Below are 18601 nucleotides of genomic sequence, written 5' to 3'. Positions count from 1 at the left end.
AATTCAATATCTCCTTTCACCTCATATGGGGCCCTAAAATAGTCAGAGAACACCTCTATTATGGTCTCTGGGAGCTAACAATGGTGTTTGTGCTGCGATTTTTTAAGTTTAGAATGACCTAACTAGTTTTAAAGCTCATAAGTATCATTGCCAAATATTTCAGGGCCACTAAGTAAGTACAGGTGGTACCTCACAATTCAACCACCTCACAACTTGACCATTTCACAAGTCAACCTCGCTTTCGGCTGCCCGGGCACCCACAATTCAACCACCATCTCATAATTTGACCCAGAAAGGAGGCTGAAAATTTGTTCATTGTTTCCTGCTGTTGTTGTGTTGTTTATGCAGTGCAGTTATTTGTTTTAAGTGTTGCAAAGAAGTGAAAAAATGGGGCCAAAGAAGAGTGATACTGGCTGAGCATTGAAAAGAAGAAAGAAAATATAGGTAAAATTGAGAGAGGAGATAAATAGGATGAACACCAGAACAGTATGGCATGCCTAGGTCTACAATCTCAATATTTTGGAAAAATAGAGACAGCATCATGGGTGCTAAGGTGTCAAAAGGAGCAACAAAGGCTTTGGACAAACAGAAAAACAATTCATGAAGATATGGTGAAGATGCTTCTTGTTTGGATCCAGGAGAGGCAGATGAAGGGAGATCAAATAACTCAGACCATGATCTGAGAGAAAGCTAAGCTCATCTTTGAAGACGTACAAAAAAAAAAAACTCCAGGAGGTAGCTCAGAGCAAACAGAGGAATTTAAAGCAATTAGGGGATGGTTCCACAGATTTAAAAAAAGAAGTGGCTTTCACAGTGATCTGAGACAAGGAGAGGCAGCTAATGCTGACAAAGAAGGTGCACATAAATTTGTTAAGGAATTTGAAGAATTGATAGAGAGAGAAGGCTATCTGCCAGAACTGATTTTTAATTGTGATGAAACAGAGCTTTTCTGGAAGAGATTACCAAGTAGGACTTATATAAACCAAGAAGAAGTTAGGATTCCAAGTTACACGTCCATACAAGACAGCCTCTCACTTCTCCTGGCAACAAATGCCAGTGGAGAAATCAAGCTGAAGCCTCAGCTGTTTTATCATTCAGAAATCCCAAGACACTTTAGAAGAAAAGATTATAAAATCTAAACTACCTGTAAAGTGGAAATCAAACACCAAAGCCTGGGTAGACCAGTCAGTTTTCAAGGATTGGATTTTCCAGGAGTTTGTTTCAGGTGGCAAGAAGTACCTGACAGAACAATTTGCCAATGAAAGCTCTTCTGCTTCTGGACAATGCATCTACCCACCCATGAGAGTTAGAGGAAATTCTTTAGATCGACAATGATTTCATCATGCTTCAATTCCTGCCTCCCAACACAACTTCTCTCATTCAACCAATGGATCAACAAGTCAGTGCCTGCATCAAGAAGCTCTACACAAAAACACTCTTCTCAAGGCTCTTTGACATGACCCATTCTTCAGATACAACACTGAAGGAATACTGGAAGACTGAGTTCAACATTCTTCATGCCATATCATTTATTAAAAGTGCCTGGGATGAAGTGTTGCAGAAAGTCCTTCATGCAGCCTGGATGAAACTGGCTCCTTCCTTTTCCCAGGGCAAATTGTGGATGAAACAGCTCAAGATGCTGAAGCAGCTGAAGCGCTGCAAGGCATCATCTCCACAGCAGAGCACCTCGACATAGGGGATGTGGATGATGTGGATGTTGAGGAAGTGCTACAAGACCATGATGATGAGCTCACAATGGAGGAACTTACAGCACTTTGCAAAGAGCAGCTCAAACAAAAAGAAAGAGAAATTTCTTCTGAAGATGAGGATGCCAGTGAAAAAGGAGATATGCCAACAGCTTGCATTAAATAACTTTTATCCATCTGGGAGAAGGTGCAGGCTGCAGTCTTGGAGTGGCACCCCAACACAGGTGATGTCAACAGGATGATGGACTTGTTTAACAGCATAATCATGCACAACTTAAAGACCATCCAGAAAAAGAGGGAGAGACAGGTCACCCGGGACACATTTTCTTTCACCTACACCTGCCAAAAGACAGAGGGAACAAGCAGGACAGGGTGAAGAAGACTCTCCTTCCAACAACTAAAGACTAAGTGGATGCTGTAAATACTGTAAATATGGAAACTCACGTTCAGTTTTTGGCATGAACACTGGTGGGGCTGGGCAGAGATAATGGGCACAAGTGTATGATGCCAATTCACCTGAATGAATGAGCCAATTAGGGGAGCCACTGATCAAAGTACTGAAGAAGGATTAAAAAAACAGACACACCAGTACACATTCCCCAGGATTCATGAAGCTTGGCACAAGGACGGCGTTAGCCTTGTGCCAACCATGTGGCGTAGAGATGGATCAGCAGCACCACATGCATATTAATGAAGGTGCGCTGCCGCAACGTCCACGTGCATAGGAAATGTGCGGGAGTGCAGGGGGCATGTTTAAGCGCTGCACGGAGGTGTGAACATGTCGGCTGCAGATGCACAACCTGAAATGCTGACTAGTACAGCCTGCCTCTAATAACAATCACTCCTGTCAGTGTCTGTGGATACTGAAATATATGCAAAGCATGTAAGATAGTTTTGCAAACACCAAAATAAAAAGTAAACACAAAGGCACATAGCTGAATATTGAGTCCCCGTCCCTCGAACAAATGACATTTAAAACCCTGTGCCCGTATTCCATTGTAGTGTTGATTGTTATACCAAGTGGAAGCGAAACACAGTGTGTTAGCATGCCGCTGCCATTTGCTAAGCCTAGCCCAATGGTTAGGGTTACCACCTGTCCCACTTTGTGAGGGACAGTCCCTCTTTGGGCAGTTGTGTCCTTATCAAAACTATTAAAAATGTTAAATATCCTGCGATTGTAGGACATAATTATGTCCCATATTTTATGTAATAGTTCCATAAAATAGTTAATTCTGTATCTAAACTACCTAAATGTTACAAGAAACAGAGTAAGCAACTAAACCGCTAAAAGAATAAGCTGTCACATAGGCATAAAAGTAAAGTACTCTCCTTTGTACTGACCGTGGGCATGTGTCGGCCTGTAAAATCTGATGTGTGTCCCAAAGATGTCCCACTTTGGCCATCTGAAAAGGTGGCAACCCTACCAATGGTCAGAGCATTTGCTCAATATCTGCCCATTCGTGGTCCAGGTCGTCATTGACTAGATGGCCCAAAGATGAATGGGTATTACCCGGGTCTACCTATCATGTCATGAAAGATAGGTATTTGTGTGCACCTATGTGCGTGAAGTACAGCGTGTGGAAGATCAAATATGCCAGGGTTGTCCTCACAACCATATTTATACCAGAGATATGCAGAGTATGCAATGTGTTCTGTTGTCTGTGCCATGGGCCATCAACTAGAGAAGGGATAGATGGTGTGTGTAGAATATGGGGGTGGGTGTGACGGGTAATGTAATAATTCGCCAAGGGGAGACTTGGTCGGATGCACAATAGGTGAACTTGAGGTGTACGAGGGAGCAGTGGGTGAGTCAGAAAAGAAACCAAAGAACAAACATTCACATCCACAATACAACCTGACAGGCCATACTGCAGAACACAATCCCACAAACAAATGAACATTAAAATGTGCGATAGACATGTACAGAAACATTACCGACTCACACCCACATAATGTTCTGGCCTGAACCGAGCCATCCAACCCCAACACACCTGGATACATAATTGCATACCCATCATCCCCTCCACAGCACACCCCCTCCCCTTGCTGAACATCCACCAAAACCACTCATACATGGGCTGCTAGCTTGGCGCAGCCATATCTGCACATAGTGACCCCTACTCACATCTAGTAGGCAGTTGCTCTCTAGGCAGTCTCAGGCTTGCAAACTAGGTATCCCATGCATGCATAACCCTACCACATTTTTGAATAGCCAGCTGAATGAAGTCCGTTGTTTACAATTTCTGGGCATCCCTCATGGGATAAGTGTCTGTTCTCAAGATTAGCCTTTGTGGCATAACACGATGTTCACCCCCGTTGACATCTGGGCACTAGGGCTACCACCTGTCCCACTTTGTAAGGGACAGTCCCTCCTTGGCCAGTTGTGTCCTGCATAAAAATTGGAAAAATGGCAAATGTCCTGAGATATTAGGACAAACATATTTCCTATATTTAATGTAATAGTTGCATAAAACAGTTATTCTGTTTCTGAAACACCTAAATGTTATAAGAAACAGAATAAGCAACTAAAGTGCTACAAGAATAAGCATTTATGTAGGCAAAACAGTGAAGTTCTGTCCTATGTACTGGCTGTGGGTATGTTTTGCCTTGCAAACTCTGACATTTGTACAAAACATGTCCCACTGTGGGCATTTGAAAAGGTGGCAACCCTACCGGGCACAAGTCAGGTTAGCAGTACCTGACCACAACCCTGCTCAGCCACCACCAGGTCCTGCAGAACCCATGACCCGGGATTAAACACCTGACCATGATGCACATCTCCCCACGTGTATTATCGGGAATAAATACCTTTCACATGTTCCCATGAAGCTTCCCCATAGCCATCTTCAAAATAGTACATGTCCGCAAATTGTATACCCCGTCCATGTTCCTCATCATAATGATGCACACAACTCCTGTATACAAACGGTACAGGTACCTCCCGTATGCGGTCGTTCATATACATGGCCATGTATAACTCCAGATTTATAGTCATATATCTATAAATGTACATACTTACATTTGCATAGCTACACCTCACAAATACATGCATATAAGTACTTGTCAAGTATGTGTCCAATTCAAAAATATGTATACTTGCAAATGTATACATATGCCTCTCAGAAACATATGAACAGTAACATGTACTATACATATGTACACCAACCGACTGTCACATATGTTGCCAGTACTGTGGAATGTCTGTAGTAACATCATATATCCTAATTACCATCCATACAGAATGTATCATGGATGGTTTAGTGGTAGAACCAGTGACTATGCTGTTCCTGTTTCCGGGTCCAAGCCATGCAAGGGCTGCTAATTTTAAATGATGCCCACAAAATGGCAGTTGGAAATAGGGTGATTATGGCACCTCAAAGCATATGCAGGTATGTGCGACAGTAACTGGAATCATTTAACAGTATGGGAAATGTAAAAATGCATGTAGGTGTATATGCATGTGAATGTACAGACAGATAAATATAGAGCTGTGTGTATACATATATATATATATATATATATATATATATATATATATATATATATATATATATATATATATATATATATACATATATAGAGGTTCATATGTTCATATTAGGCTATCTGCCCTAGGGCATTTATAAGCCTAGCCAGAGTGCGTTTGGCTTTCGCCACCCATTTTAAATTAATTTTGCTATGCCCTTTTTCGAGGTTAGTATACTGTGCTACTGTGCCTCTGTCTAACAGTGACACAGAAGTGATACCCGGGGTAAACCTACGATCTCCCATCCACTCATCAAGATTCCTCTTGAAGAGAGTCAATGAGGGACTCTGCCTAACCTGGACTGGGATTTTATTCCAGAGTGAAGGGAGCCTCTGGGTTATGAATCTGTCCCTCCAGCATGTCGTATTTATTTCAGTGCTGAGGTTCAAGTCTCTCGAGCGCGTAGCTCAATGGGATTTGGATTTTCTGAGGTGCAGTATGTCCATTAATTCCGTGTGGGACATGGCTTTATACGTCAGGTACAGATCGCCTCTGAGCAGGCGGTATGCCACTGAGTAGAGCTAGAGTTTCTTTAACCGGGCAGCATATGGCATCTTTTTGAGCCCTTTGATCCTCTTGGTGAGGTACTTTTGGGGTCTTTCCAGTTGCTGCAGGTGTCTGGTAAGGTACATCCCAAAAGGGGCATTGTACTCAATTATGGGTCTGATGAGGGATGAGTAAAGAGGCACGATGACCTCCCCTGATCTAGATGTGAATCCCTTCATGATTAGGTGGGCTATATAAAATGTTTTTCTAACCACCATACATATATATATATATATATATATATATATATATACATGAAGAATGAACATGGACACAATAGAGCAGTCATAGTTTCATAGTTTCATAGTATAGTACTAGGCTATCTGCCCTGGGGCATTTGTAAGCCTAGCCATAGTGATGTGGCTTTTGCCACCCCATGAAATGGTACAAAAATGGACAGAATAAATCTAGAATACTGTGCCTCTGTCTAGTAGTGACACAATGAAGGTCCCCTTATATAATAGAATTAGTTTACTGTGCCCCTGTCTAGCAGTGACACAGATGTGACCCTAAGGGTAAACTTACGATCTCCCATCCACTCATCAAGATTTCTCTTGAAGAGAGTCAGTGAGGGGCTCTGCCTAATACGAACTGGGATCCTGTTCCAAAGCATGGGAAGCCTCTGGGTTATGAATCTATCCCTCCAGCATGTCCTATTCATACTTGTGCCAGGTTTAAGTCTTTAGCTCTCGTGGTCCTGATGGATTTGGATTTTTTGAGGTGGAGCATGTCCATCAGATCCTGATTGGACATGGCCTTGTACGTCAGGCAGAGATCACCTCTGAGCAGGCAGTATGCTACTGAATAGAGCTGAAGTTTCTTTAGTCTGGCAGAATAAGACATATGTTGGAGACCCATGATCCTTTTGGTGAGGTACTTTTGTGGTCTCTCCAGCTGTTGCAAATGCTGGGTGAGGTACATACCAAATGGGGCATTGTACTCAATCATGGGTCTGATGAGGGAGGAATATAGGGGTACAATGACATCCTTGGATCTGGATGTGAATCCCTTCATGATGAGGTGTGCAAGGTAGAATGTTTTTCTAACCACTTTGGCAACGTGGGTGTCAAATGAGAGGTTGCTGTCTACTTGGGTCCCTAGGTCTCTGATTACTTTTTCCGTACTCAGTGGGTTGCTGTCTATGTGATAATTTGTGGGTACTTTGTTTTTCCAAAGGGATGACTATACATTTTTGGCATTTAGTTTAAGGCGTGACTACAGCACCAGTTGTCAGTTTCAGTGAGGCCTTTTGTAGGATGTGTGTGTCTGCTGGTGTATCGACTATGGCACCTAGTTTGCAGTCATCTGTGAACTTTGTCAGCCACAGCCCTCCCATGTTTGCTTTAACATCTGAGAAATAAATGCCGAACAAGAGGGTCCCAGGACAGATCCCTGTGGGACACCACTTGTGACTGGCTTTGAGTCTGACATTGCTCCAGTGATTTTAACTTTATGGGTTCTGTCCTTTAGCCAGTTTGCAACCCATCTAGTGACATAAGGGTTTACTTTTAAGCTGTTTAGCTTATCTATGATGCCTGAGTGGGGTATTGTGTCGAAGGCCTTAGCCAAGTCCAGGTATGCTGTATGGACTGCTTTGCCCTCATCAATGGCTCTAGTGACTGTTTAGAAAAAGTCAACCAGGTTTAAAAGGCAGGATCTGCCCTTTACAAAGCCGAACTGGGTGGGGTCAAGTGTCTGTAGGTACCCTATGTCTCTGTTTATGAGTTCCATAATGATTCTTTCCATAGCTTTGCAGACCAGGCTAGTTAAGCTTATGGGGCGGTAGTTTCCAGGGTCTGTAGAGGCACCCCCCTTGTGGAGTGGGACCACTGTTGATGTACGCCAGTGTTCAGGTACATATCCCGAAGTATGGCTAAGGTTAAATAGCATTTTTATGTGTGGGTTTAGCTCCTCTTGGAGTTCACGTAACACGCACCCCAGGATACCGTCAGGTCTCATTGATGCTGTGAGATGACAGGGAGATTACATTCAGCTGGGATAAGTATTTCTTCATTTGGGGGTGAAGGAGGGGAGAAATTTGCAATGAACCTGTCAGCCAGAATGTTAGCAATATCTGTGGGTTCAGTGTATTTTTTGTTGTTGTGAACCAACTCTGAGCATATCTGAGGGTTTCTGCCCAGGTTTCTAACATAGCTGAAGAAGGCTTTGTGGTTATCTTTAGTGTCCTTAGCGATTTTTCTCTCAAAGTTTGCCTTGGATGTTTTTATGAGAGAACGTAGTTTTCTGCTAATGTTGATCAGAGATGTCTTCCCTTCATGGGATTTCGCTCTGACGTGCAGTAGCTTCCTTCTTTTGTTATACAATTTGTTTATGGCTGAGGTCCACCAGACAGGACGCTTACATTTGGTGGAGAGGGACTTGGATTTGTTTGGGATTGCATGATCCATGCATTCTTGGAGATGTCCATAGAAAGCATTTGTGAAGGATTCAGCATTGTGGGATGTGGTATCCACTGGCACAGTGGGCTTAAAGGATACCATCTCAGTCTTAAGAAGAGTGAAGTCTGCTTTTGAGAAGTTTTCACTGTGGTCTTTTGTGCTGGGGTGGAGGTGGGATATGTATATCCAGGGTGATTAGTTTGTGGTCAGATCTCACTAGTGAGGGGTATACTTCCGGTGTGGAGCATTTTGTCCCCATGTTTGTGATGATCAGGTCTAGTATATTATCTCCCCTAGTGGGAGAGGTGACTAGTTGTTCCAGTGCATTTGAATTTATGAATTCCAGGAACCTTTGGGCTAGGGTATTAGGGCTAGAATAATGTACCCAATCTATGTTTGGGTAGTTGAAGTTTCCCAGTATGATGGTATTTTGTGATACATTCATATCCTCCAATGTCTTCAGGAAGTCTGAGTGAGGTTCTTGAGATTGGGAGGGTGGTCTGTAACATGCTACCAGTTGTATAGCAGTTTTGCCTATGGTTAGTTGCACCTGTATGGTCTCTGATGCTTCATGTGTTGCTACTAACCTGGAGGTGTGGGTGTCCTTTATGAATATGGACACTCCCCTCCTTTGTGGTTCGCCCGGGTTTTGGGGCGAAAAGCATGTCTGAGGTATAGCCTGGTAGTGCTGGGGTGCTCTCAGGAGCCTTGAACCAGGTTTCAGTTACTGCACAGATGTTGATGTTCTCCATGCTGAGGAGTGCATCAAGTGCCTGCATCTTGAGATTTAGACTTCTGGCATTGACCAGCATTACCCTTAGTTTTTTCCATTTTGTTTTCTAAGGAGGTGGGTTTGTCTTTTGAGCCTTGCCTAAAAAAGGCACTATGGGGGTGGCAAGAGCCTTAGCCAATATCCGAAAGCCCAGTGGTGACAGGTGTAAGCCATCCCTTGAGAAGCAGCGTGGCTTGTCCAACATATCATCCCAGGCAGACAGACATTGGATCCCCTTAGAATGACACCAGTACTTGAGCCAATTGTTAAAGCTGATCATCTTGTCTTTGTATTGTGGTAACATTCTTGGTGAGGGCAAGATGCTGCTCAGGGTCAGGGTCATACCAGCCTGGGCTACATAATCGGAGAGCTCCTCTATGTCTCTTTTCATGTAGTCCAGGGAGGTACGTCTCAGGTCATTCACACCAGCATGGACAATGACGGAATCATATTTGTACTTGCTTTGGAGTGACCTGAGTGTGTGTTATGTGGTGGATCCTAGCTCCCAATAGACAGCTCACAGTCACCTTCTCCTTGTTCAGCCTGGTCAGTGGGACATCAGTGTGTCTGACTACGGAGTCACCTATTACTAGTGTATCAGGCAAGGTGTTTGGCCTTAAGGGCTGTGATTGGTCGACACACTGATTTATTGAAGTATGTGTTGCATGTGTTTTGTTTTGAGGTGATGGATTTTTGGATGTCTGCTTTGGGAGCCTCTGTTGTTTTGGTAAGTTTTTTATTAGAGCCTCCGAGTATGTCTTTGTGTTTTATGTGTTTGGTTTGCAGTTGTGGTAGGTCTATGTGGGACTGGGATTTTTGTGTGTGTGGTTGCCATCTCCTCCTGTCTGGTCATGCCAGCCCTGAGTTGAGAGAGTTCAGCCTCCAGTTTGGCTATATAGTTGCATCTCTCACATGTATTTGTGTTTGTTGGGAGGAGGAGAGGGTTGTCTGTGTACATGAGACAATTGTAGCATTGTCTCAAGATGCCCAGATTGACCAGCTGAACTGGAGATGACGCCAGTAATCTACCACTCGACATGCTAGAACAGTATAAGGGAGTGGTATACCTTTAAGGAAGTGGATATTCACAGGGGTGGTAAGAAGATGTAGTGCTTTACTTAGTACGAGAGTGTTTACTTAGTAGAGAAGTATTGAGAACAAGTGCTGGGCTTATAATACAGTGAGTAGTCTGGTTGTACTAAGAGTAGAGCTTCCTTAAGGGAAAATTTGAAGAGCAGACTTGGAGCCAGAAAAAGTTTAACCTTGTTTAACCTGGCTGCTATGCACACAACAGCATAAAGCCGTGCAACATGATTTTAAACAGTGAACTACAAAAGAGCTAGAAATGGTCCCAAACAACCTATTACTACAGCTTCTTGTGCTGAGGTCACTTCCCCCAAGGACAGGTAGGCTGCCCAAGGCTCCCCACTCCCACTGGTGAGCAAAGAAACTTCCTTCTATCCAAGTAAGGTAATGGACAACACAGGAACTACACCACAGCCCAGAATACAGCAATGCCTGTAAACAAATGTGAAGGAAAACAGCAGCAGAACCCCCCCCCGTAATATTTAGTGCTGTCATATCAAGCCACCCAGAGGTGAGTAATCCTTCTGCATCCCCATCCACAGATAGGATGCTAACAGTGGAAGTAACTGTGTGCACATGCTAAATCTGACTTTCAAACAAGTATAAGGCAATCCCAGTCACAATTCAGACAAACCAAACAAGAAAACTTAATGAACACTCTAACCATTATATGAATGTATGTCCCAGGACTATATGCTTGGGACATCTGAATATACTTTGAGTGAGTCAACATGTAGGATGGATACGGAGCAGTAGGGAATGGCGCATGTGTAGTGGTGCAGTTTTCCTAACTGGAGAATGGACGCCTGTTGTGTCAGTGATGTGTTGAGGCACGTGTATGGATAACTATGAACTATGGGTATACATATAAATGAAGCAGCATATGAATTGTGTAGTGGTTAGAGCATCCGCTTAATGAACAGGCATTCATGGTTCAAGTTCGACTATAGCACATATAATTTTCAATGTGGAATGAATGTTGTCCTGCTGTAAAAATGACATAATAACATTTAACCAGATCATTTCAATCAAAGGGGTACTGACATAATGAATAAGGCACAAGTAAGCACAAATAAGCGGCAGTAAACATATATAACAAACAGTAAGCATATGCGACTGCACTTGTGCGGGTGGAAGCAGCGCCCAGCATAAGAAATGTATATGAGTATGTACGGATGTAATAAATATATATATATATATATATATATATATATATATATATATATATATATATATATATACACACACACACACACATGCACACACACACACACACACACACACATATATATATATATATATATATATATATATATATATATATATATATATATATATATATATATATATATATATATATATATATATATATATATATATGACAAATGAACGTCGTAACAATAAAGCATAGACAAGGGATGAGAAGGGAATCAACAGCAAGTACAGTATCATAGAGAACTGTCAGAGAATGCCATATCATGCTGGCCAAGAGTGAGTAAAGCACTGCTACACACACCACAGGCAGGATATTACCAGTGAGAGTAGCATAGTTAAATTGCTCAGTCTACTTTACAGACAGGCAGAGGATAGTCCCTGCTGGGACTACCCAAAAATTAATAAGAGCGTTTAGCCCTCCTACCATTACACAAGCAAGGGCAGGTATGTTCAAAGACTAAATGGTGGGAGAGCCTGAGAATACACGAGGTGGGACAACATATGTGTAGGGCCCCTAACGCTCTGGAGAGGGCAATGTTTCGAGGTGTGTCATGGCCGCGATAACAAGTGCATATTGGAAGATACGCATGTAAGTTGAACACATGTGGGGTGGAGGACCTATGGGTAAGAAATTATGGATCCAGGAGTGCCAGGGTTAGATGGCCTGGTTCTAACTGGACCACCCAGTGGAGGTCAGTGAGTTTGTTATAGGTATATATACATACACACATGCAGACATCAATATGTAGAAGTACATTCTTTGTAACAAATGCATTCCATTTGTAGACATAAATAATAGGAATGTGCACATACAGACATCGACAGTAGATGGAATAATAGTCTGTGCAGAAGAGGGGCGGGACGAAACTGCTACAACACAGAGGCGTCTACAGTGTCCTAAGTCAGTGCTGTGCTGATGACAATCAAATGTGAGGGCCTCCCCACACATGGAATCATTCTTGTGATTTGCCCGCTACGGCAACACCAAGTACTAAACCGGTCTAATTGTAAAGTAAATATGCTGAACACGTACATAAACAGGCTCCCAGTTATATACACATATATATTTATGTATATATATATATATATATATATATATATATATATATATATATATATATCTATATATATATATATATATATATATATATATATATATATATATATATATATATATATATATATATATATAGATATATATATATATATATATATATATATATATATATATATATATATATATATATATATATATATATATATATATATATATATATATATATATATATATATATATATATATATATATATATATATATATATATATATATATATATATATATACATATATATATATATATATGGTTGCAGACATACATATATATATATATATATATCTATATATCTATATATATATATATATATATATATATATATATATATATATATATATATATATATATATATATATATATATATATATATATCTATATATATATATATATATATATATATGTGTGTGTGTGTGTGTGTGTGTGTGTGTGTGTGTGTGTAGATATATAGAGATATACAGCTATGATAGGAAAAAGAACACAGGAATGACATATGTCCATAGGCTATGGCAATGGAAGTGAGGAGCCCAGGCAAGACACATGACACACACAGCATGCCCTTCCACTGCCCCCCCCCCTACAGCCGGACACAGGAACTATACACGCAATCAATGTAAAGTGTCCACTTCTCCCCAGACCACAGGCAGGATACAACCGGGGGGGGCACAGTGCACACGTGGATTCTAATCATGGAACACAAACTGGAGCGTCCCTTGCGGGACACTCCAAAAATTGACAAAACAATACATATGTGATAGATCGGCCATCTTGTCTGCGGTGTAAACAGACTCGGAATACAAGGATGGGTAACCCTGATGACCCATGGGCTGAGACAATTGTATGAAATGGGTCCCGTGAAGTGGAGAGTGGGCAACATGTAGTGGTGTGTCCAGAACCAACCAGGTCCCAGAGTAAGGATGGGTGCTGTCCATGAGGCGAAGGTGGGGGAATTATGGGTATCTACTTATGGGTCTAGGTGTGCTGGTGTTGGCTGATGTTGGCCAATATGGACAGCCCTAGGGATGCAAGCTTATGTGTTAATTTGGCAGAGGTGTTGCCCAACGAGCAGCCACACCCACTGCAAGACCCACTAAAGCAAAGTGTAATCTATATGGCAAGAATGGAATAATCAGATGTAGACGTATATATGTGGAGCTATCTGTGTGTATATCCACCCATAGTGAGATAGAGATATGCTTCTCCCTTGCCCTAGTATGAATGTATACATACAGTGAATGAATACAGATACATAACCACATATGAATATATACATATGCAGACAACCATAGATCCATATGTTATTAGGTTCGGTATATATTTCTCCGAGGTACAGGCTAACACGGGTGGACTATGGCTGACCAAGTTCGCAGATGACTGCAAACTGGGTGCCATAATCGACTCTCCGGCTGACACAAGCATCCTCCAAAAGGGTCTCACAGAGATGGATAACTGGTGCCAGAGCCATGGCCTAAAGCTAAATGCCAAAAAGTGCATAGTCATCCCCTTTGGGAAAAACAAAGTACCCACAAATTACCACATAGGTGGTAATCCATTAAGTACGGAAGAAGTAATTAGGGACTTGGGGACCCAAGTAGATAGCAATCTCTCCTTTGACAATCACATTGCCAAAGTGGTTAGAAAGACCTTCTATACAGCCCACCTTATAACGAAAGGGTTCACATCTAGATCAAGAGAGGTCATTGTGCCACTCTACTCATCACTTATCAGGCCCAAAATTGAATACAATGCCCCTATTGGGATATACCTTACCCGACACCTGCAGCAACTGGAAAGACCCCAAAAGTACCTCTCCAAGAGGATCAAGGGACTCAAACAGATGCCCTATGCAATTCGACTAAAGAAACTCCAGCTCTACTCAGTTGCGTACCGCCTACTCAGAGGCGATCTGTGTCTGACGTATAAAGCCATGTCCAACCCAGAATTAAGGGACATGCTTCACCTCAGGAAATCCACATCCCTTAGAGCTACACGCTCAAGAGACTTGAACCTCAGCACAGAAATAAATAGGACATGCTGGAGGTACAGATTCATATCCCAGGGGCTCCCCTCACTCTGGAACAAAATCCCAATCTATGTTAGACAGAGCCCCTCACTGACCCTCTTCAAGAGAAATCTTGACGAGTGGATGGGATATCATAAGTTTACCCCTGGGATCTCTTCTGTGTCCCTGCTTGACAGAGGTACAGTAAACTAACCTTAAAAGGGCTACCTTCTGTGACCTACTATACAGAGTCAGTCAACTAATCTAAAAGGGTGGCGAAAGCCAAACACACTCTGGCTAGGCTTATAAATGCCCTAGGGCAGATAGCCTAGTATCAACCTATGAACCTATGAACATATATATATATATATATATATATATATATATATATATATACATATATATATATATATATATATATCTATATATACATATATATATATATATATATATATATATATATATATATATATATAGATAGATATATATATAGATATATATATATATATGCAGCAAGATATGAATATACATGTATGCATACATATGCAGCTATATCTGTATATATTAATGTAAATATATATATATATTTTACAGTAAATATACACATGTATATAGCTAGGATATGATACAGCATTTACGGGTAACATATGTTCACAGGCCGGGTATATGTTGGTGGGAGGTCCAATAAACAAATGTGTAACACGTAGCATCACCCCCCCAGCTAGGCCAGAGAGACATGCAGACACACAATAAAGGTAAATACACCACTGCTTCCCAGACTACCAGCAGGAAACTACCTGTGGGAGAGATCTGCAAGATCTACACTTGAAACATAGACATCGATGTCCCTTGTAGGACACCAAAAATTAATGACCGGAGCCAGGCCCTGTAATGATTTATCTGACCAGGCTGTAGATGTACATGGACCAGTAGGTTGTGCAAGCCTGATAACACATGGGTCGACACAACGTATGACATGTGTCCTGACACGGGGAGAGTGGACAGTGTGTAGTGGTGTGTTTATACCCCACCTGCGCCCACAGTAAGGATGAGTGCTGTAGAGCAGTGGCAGGTAGGGGAACTATGGGTATGTGATTATGGGCTTAGGCGTACAGGTGTTGGCTGGCAGAGCCGTATTAGGATCGCCCCATGGATGTAAGTAATATTCCGATGTGGGCATAGCAGACACCCATACCTCCCAAACCCTAACAGCACATCCACTGGATAGTCCGTAAACCATTGGGGGAACACATAGGGACCATACCATAGAACTGTCCCTGATTACCAGGGACATCCGTGATTTTGACTCAGAATTTAACTCTGTCCCACCTAAACCCTCCTAGAACTAGTGATATTTGGAGGAAAGGCAGTGGAATACATGTAATGAATAATGACAACATGTAAGAGTCATGAACAGCATGTACCTCAGACAATGTGCATGACTACATATGGTCTGGGTCTGTCAATGTGTCAGGTTATTAGCACCAAACTTCTAAATATATTCCTGATGTTGTTATGCAGTGTCCCTGATTCAGTGCTCATTCTTACCCATTCGTATGAGAGGTCTGATAGTGACAGAAAGCGCATATTCCGCTGACTACCTTAGAAAGATGATAGAATAGGTTAGGGTTACCACCTGTCCACCTTTGCAAGGGACAGTCCCCTTTGGGTAGTTGTGTCCTGCAAAATAATTGAAAATATGGCAAATGTCCTGAGATTTTAGGACAAAGATTTCCTATATTGTCTTATTTTGTATCTGAAACACCTAAATATTATAAGAAACAGAATAAGCAACTATAATGCTACAAGAATAAGCATTTATTTAGGCAAAACAGTGAAGTTCTTTCCTTTGTACTGGCTGTGGGTATGTTTTGCCCTGCAAAATTGGACATTTCTACATAAAAGTCCCACCTTGGGCAATTGAAAAGGTGGCAACCCTATAATAGGTATGCGGTAGCATGATTCGGCCGACGGATGTGGGTCCCAAAACCCAATTACCTGTCTGTATTGAAGAGTCTCAGTTCCCATGTATCAGCCAGATGGGAGCAGATTGTAAGAGGAGCACACAAATAATATGAATAAATCACTGGACAGGCCGCCGATTCCGTACAGTCGAACGGCTTGCCGTCACCTAATGGGCAGCCATTCCCGATACTGTAGGCATGTAATCCAATGTAATATGCATCACCAGGTAATATCGTGGTCCTCGCTCCCACCCAGGGGTGTGAGTGTCAGATGCAAGCACCAATGTTGGTGCATTTGCAAGTGCGGAAGAGAGCGGGTGTAAGCCTGTTTGGCTACCAATATGCGAGTATTGCACTGGTAAAGCAATGTAGAGGCTAACTGAGTGTAAGAAGCTGTAACCAGAGGTTAGCATTGCTTAACACCATGCAAACCCATGCACACCTGCTCACAACTGCTTTAATGTGCCTTACTCCCTCCATATCCAATAGCCTTGTTCTGCCCTGCGACCAAATAAACATCCTCTGCAAGGCTCGGAACCAGGACCCTGCACACACAGCTAATGTGATTTATCAATACGCCATGGCAGATATACAGACAATGGACAGTACCACAAACATATCATACAGCGCAGGCATTCAACAGTATAGGAATGTATCCCATCATGGAGATGTATATGTGAGTGGTTATGTCCAGCATATAGGTACATACATATATATAGATATATCAGGAACATACCATGTCGCAACAAAGCATTACAAACAAATGGAACGGGAAACACCAGCGATGCCAGTATTATGTAGTAGTGTTTTTCTATGTAATCTCAAGACTCCCTCAGACAGACATGTGTCATTCATACACGCAAGCAGTTGTACATTGGCCGTACACATCACTCTGTGCATGTAATGTACATTAACACAACAGTACCTACCCAATCATTATGTGTGAACATTACTCATGCAAGGTGCTGTGTGCAACATCCTCATCATGATAAAGGTAAATGGGGTAACCATAGAGGGACTGGTAGTGTTGTGTGTACAATGGGGTCATCCTCATCACGTGTACCTGGACGATTTAGGAGTGATGTGCATACCAGGATCGTGCACCTGAGGGACAGGGGTGAGGATAACAAGAGTATGTTGTGATGCATATTACAAGGGTACATGTGTCCAGTGGGCACGTGTGTGAAATGGACAGCTTTGTATAGGGCAGATGTTGTCCTAGGAGCCGATTGGCCTTATGTTTCTGTAGGGTGAGGGTCGGATGTGGGGGAAGGAGTGTAGGTATGGCTGTGGAGGATACTTAGGGTAGGATCACAGACAAGATATACAGGGTTGGTGTATGACATGTGGGGGGATACACCTCAGATGGGGATGGATGTTCGGCATTCACAAGTCCATGGGAGCAGTGGAACGGAGGTCTCCAGCCATGGGCAGCTGCCACTGCACCTAAACAGCTGCAAAGGAGGCAGTGCTGGGGGCTGTCCAGGAGGGGCAACATCACTCTGTAAATGTGACACTCCGCCCTTGAGCTTGCGTATCTGGCTTTGGAACCCCTTGTTGAGCCCCCAACGCAACACGTCCGGGACCGCACAACAGCAGACATGTACCTGTCTGGTGCTGCTCCCAGGGGGACATGCCCCATCCTCAGTGGTGGTACCACCAGAAGGTGGTGCAGAGCCAACAGAGGTTGATGTCCAAGGCTGCGCCCCAGATGTGCTGGTGCCCAGTGCCATGGTCAGTTGAAGTGGGACAGGAGGTTCTGCCGGGACCTCCCAACCCATTCAGCCTATGGTGTTGCAGTTTAAACCCACATATGGCTTAGTGATAGACAACAGCATACAGGATTACCTACAACAGTATGCATAGATATTACCATCAACCCAACACAACAGATGGTATACATTTGCAGAGGGAGCACAACACATGCATATATATTGCATGCCATCTGTACAATGTGTAGTAGATGTGTGACCGCAGCTATGAACAGTTGCCCATTATTGGCTTATCACTGGGAACCCCAGACAGTATCTGTCATATCACTGTTTCACGTGACATATGTCCTGTCAGGGATGCGATAGCAGTAACACATCCCTATCATCATGTACTGTCTGCAGTCCTCACACTATGCTCCTGCTGTGCACAGATGTGTGTTCAGTGTGTAACACAGGAAACAAATGGTTCCACACACTGACCAGTTAACAGATGGCCCTACAGATGGGGGTCCCTCATGAATAGAGTACTCCCATGTCTGTATTAAAACATGGAGAATACCC

Source organism: Protopterus annectens, chromosome 3.part0 (genome assembly GCF_019279795.1).
Source record: "Protopterus annectens isolate FY-2018-M chromosome 3.part0, PAN1.0, whole genome shotgun sequence".
NCBI lineage: Eukaryota > Metazoa > Chordata > Ceratodontiformes > Protopteridae > Protopterus > Protopterus annectens.
Note: the sequence above shows the minus strand (reverse complement) of the source record.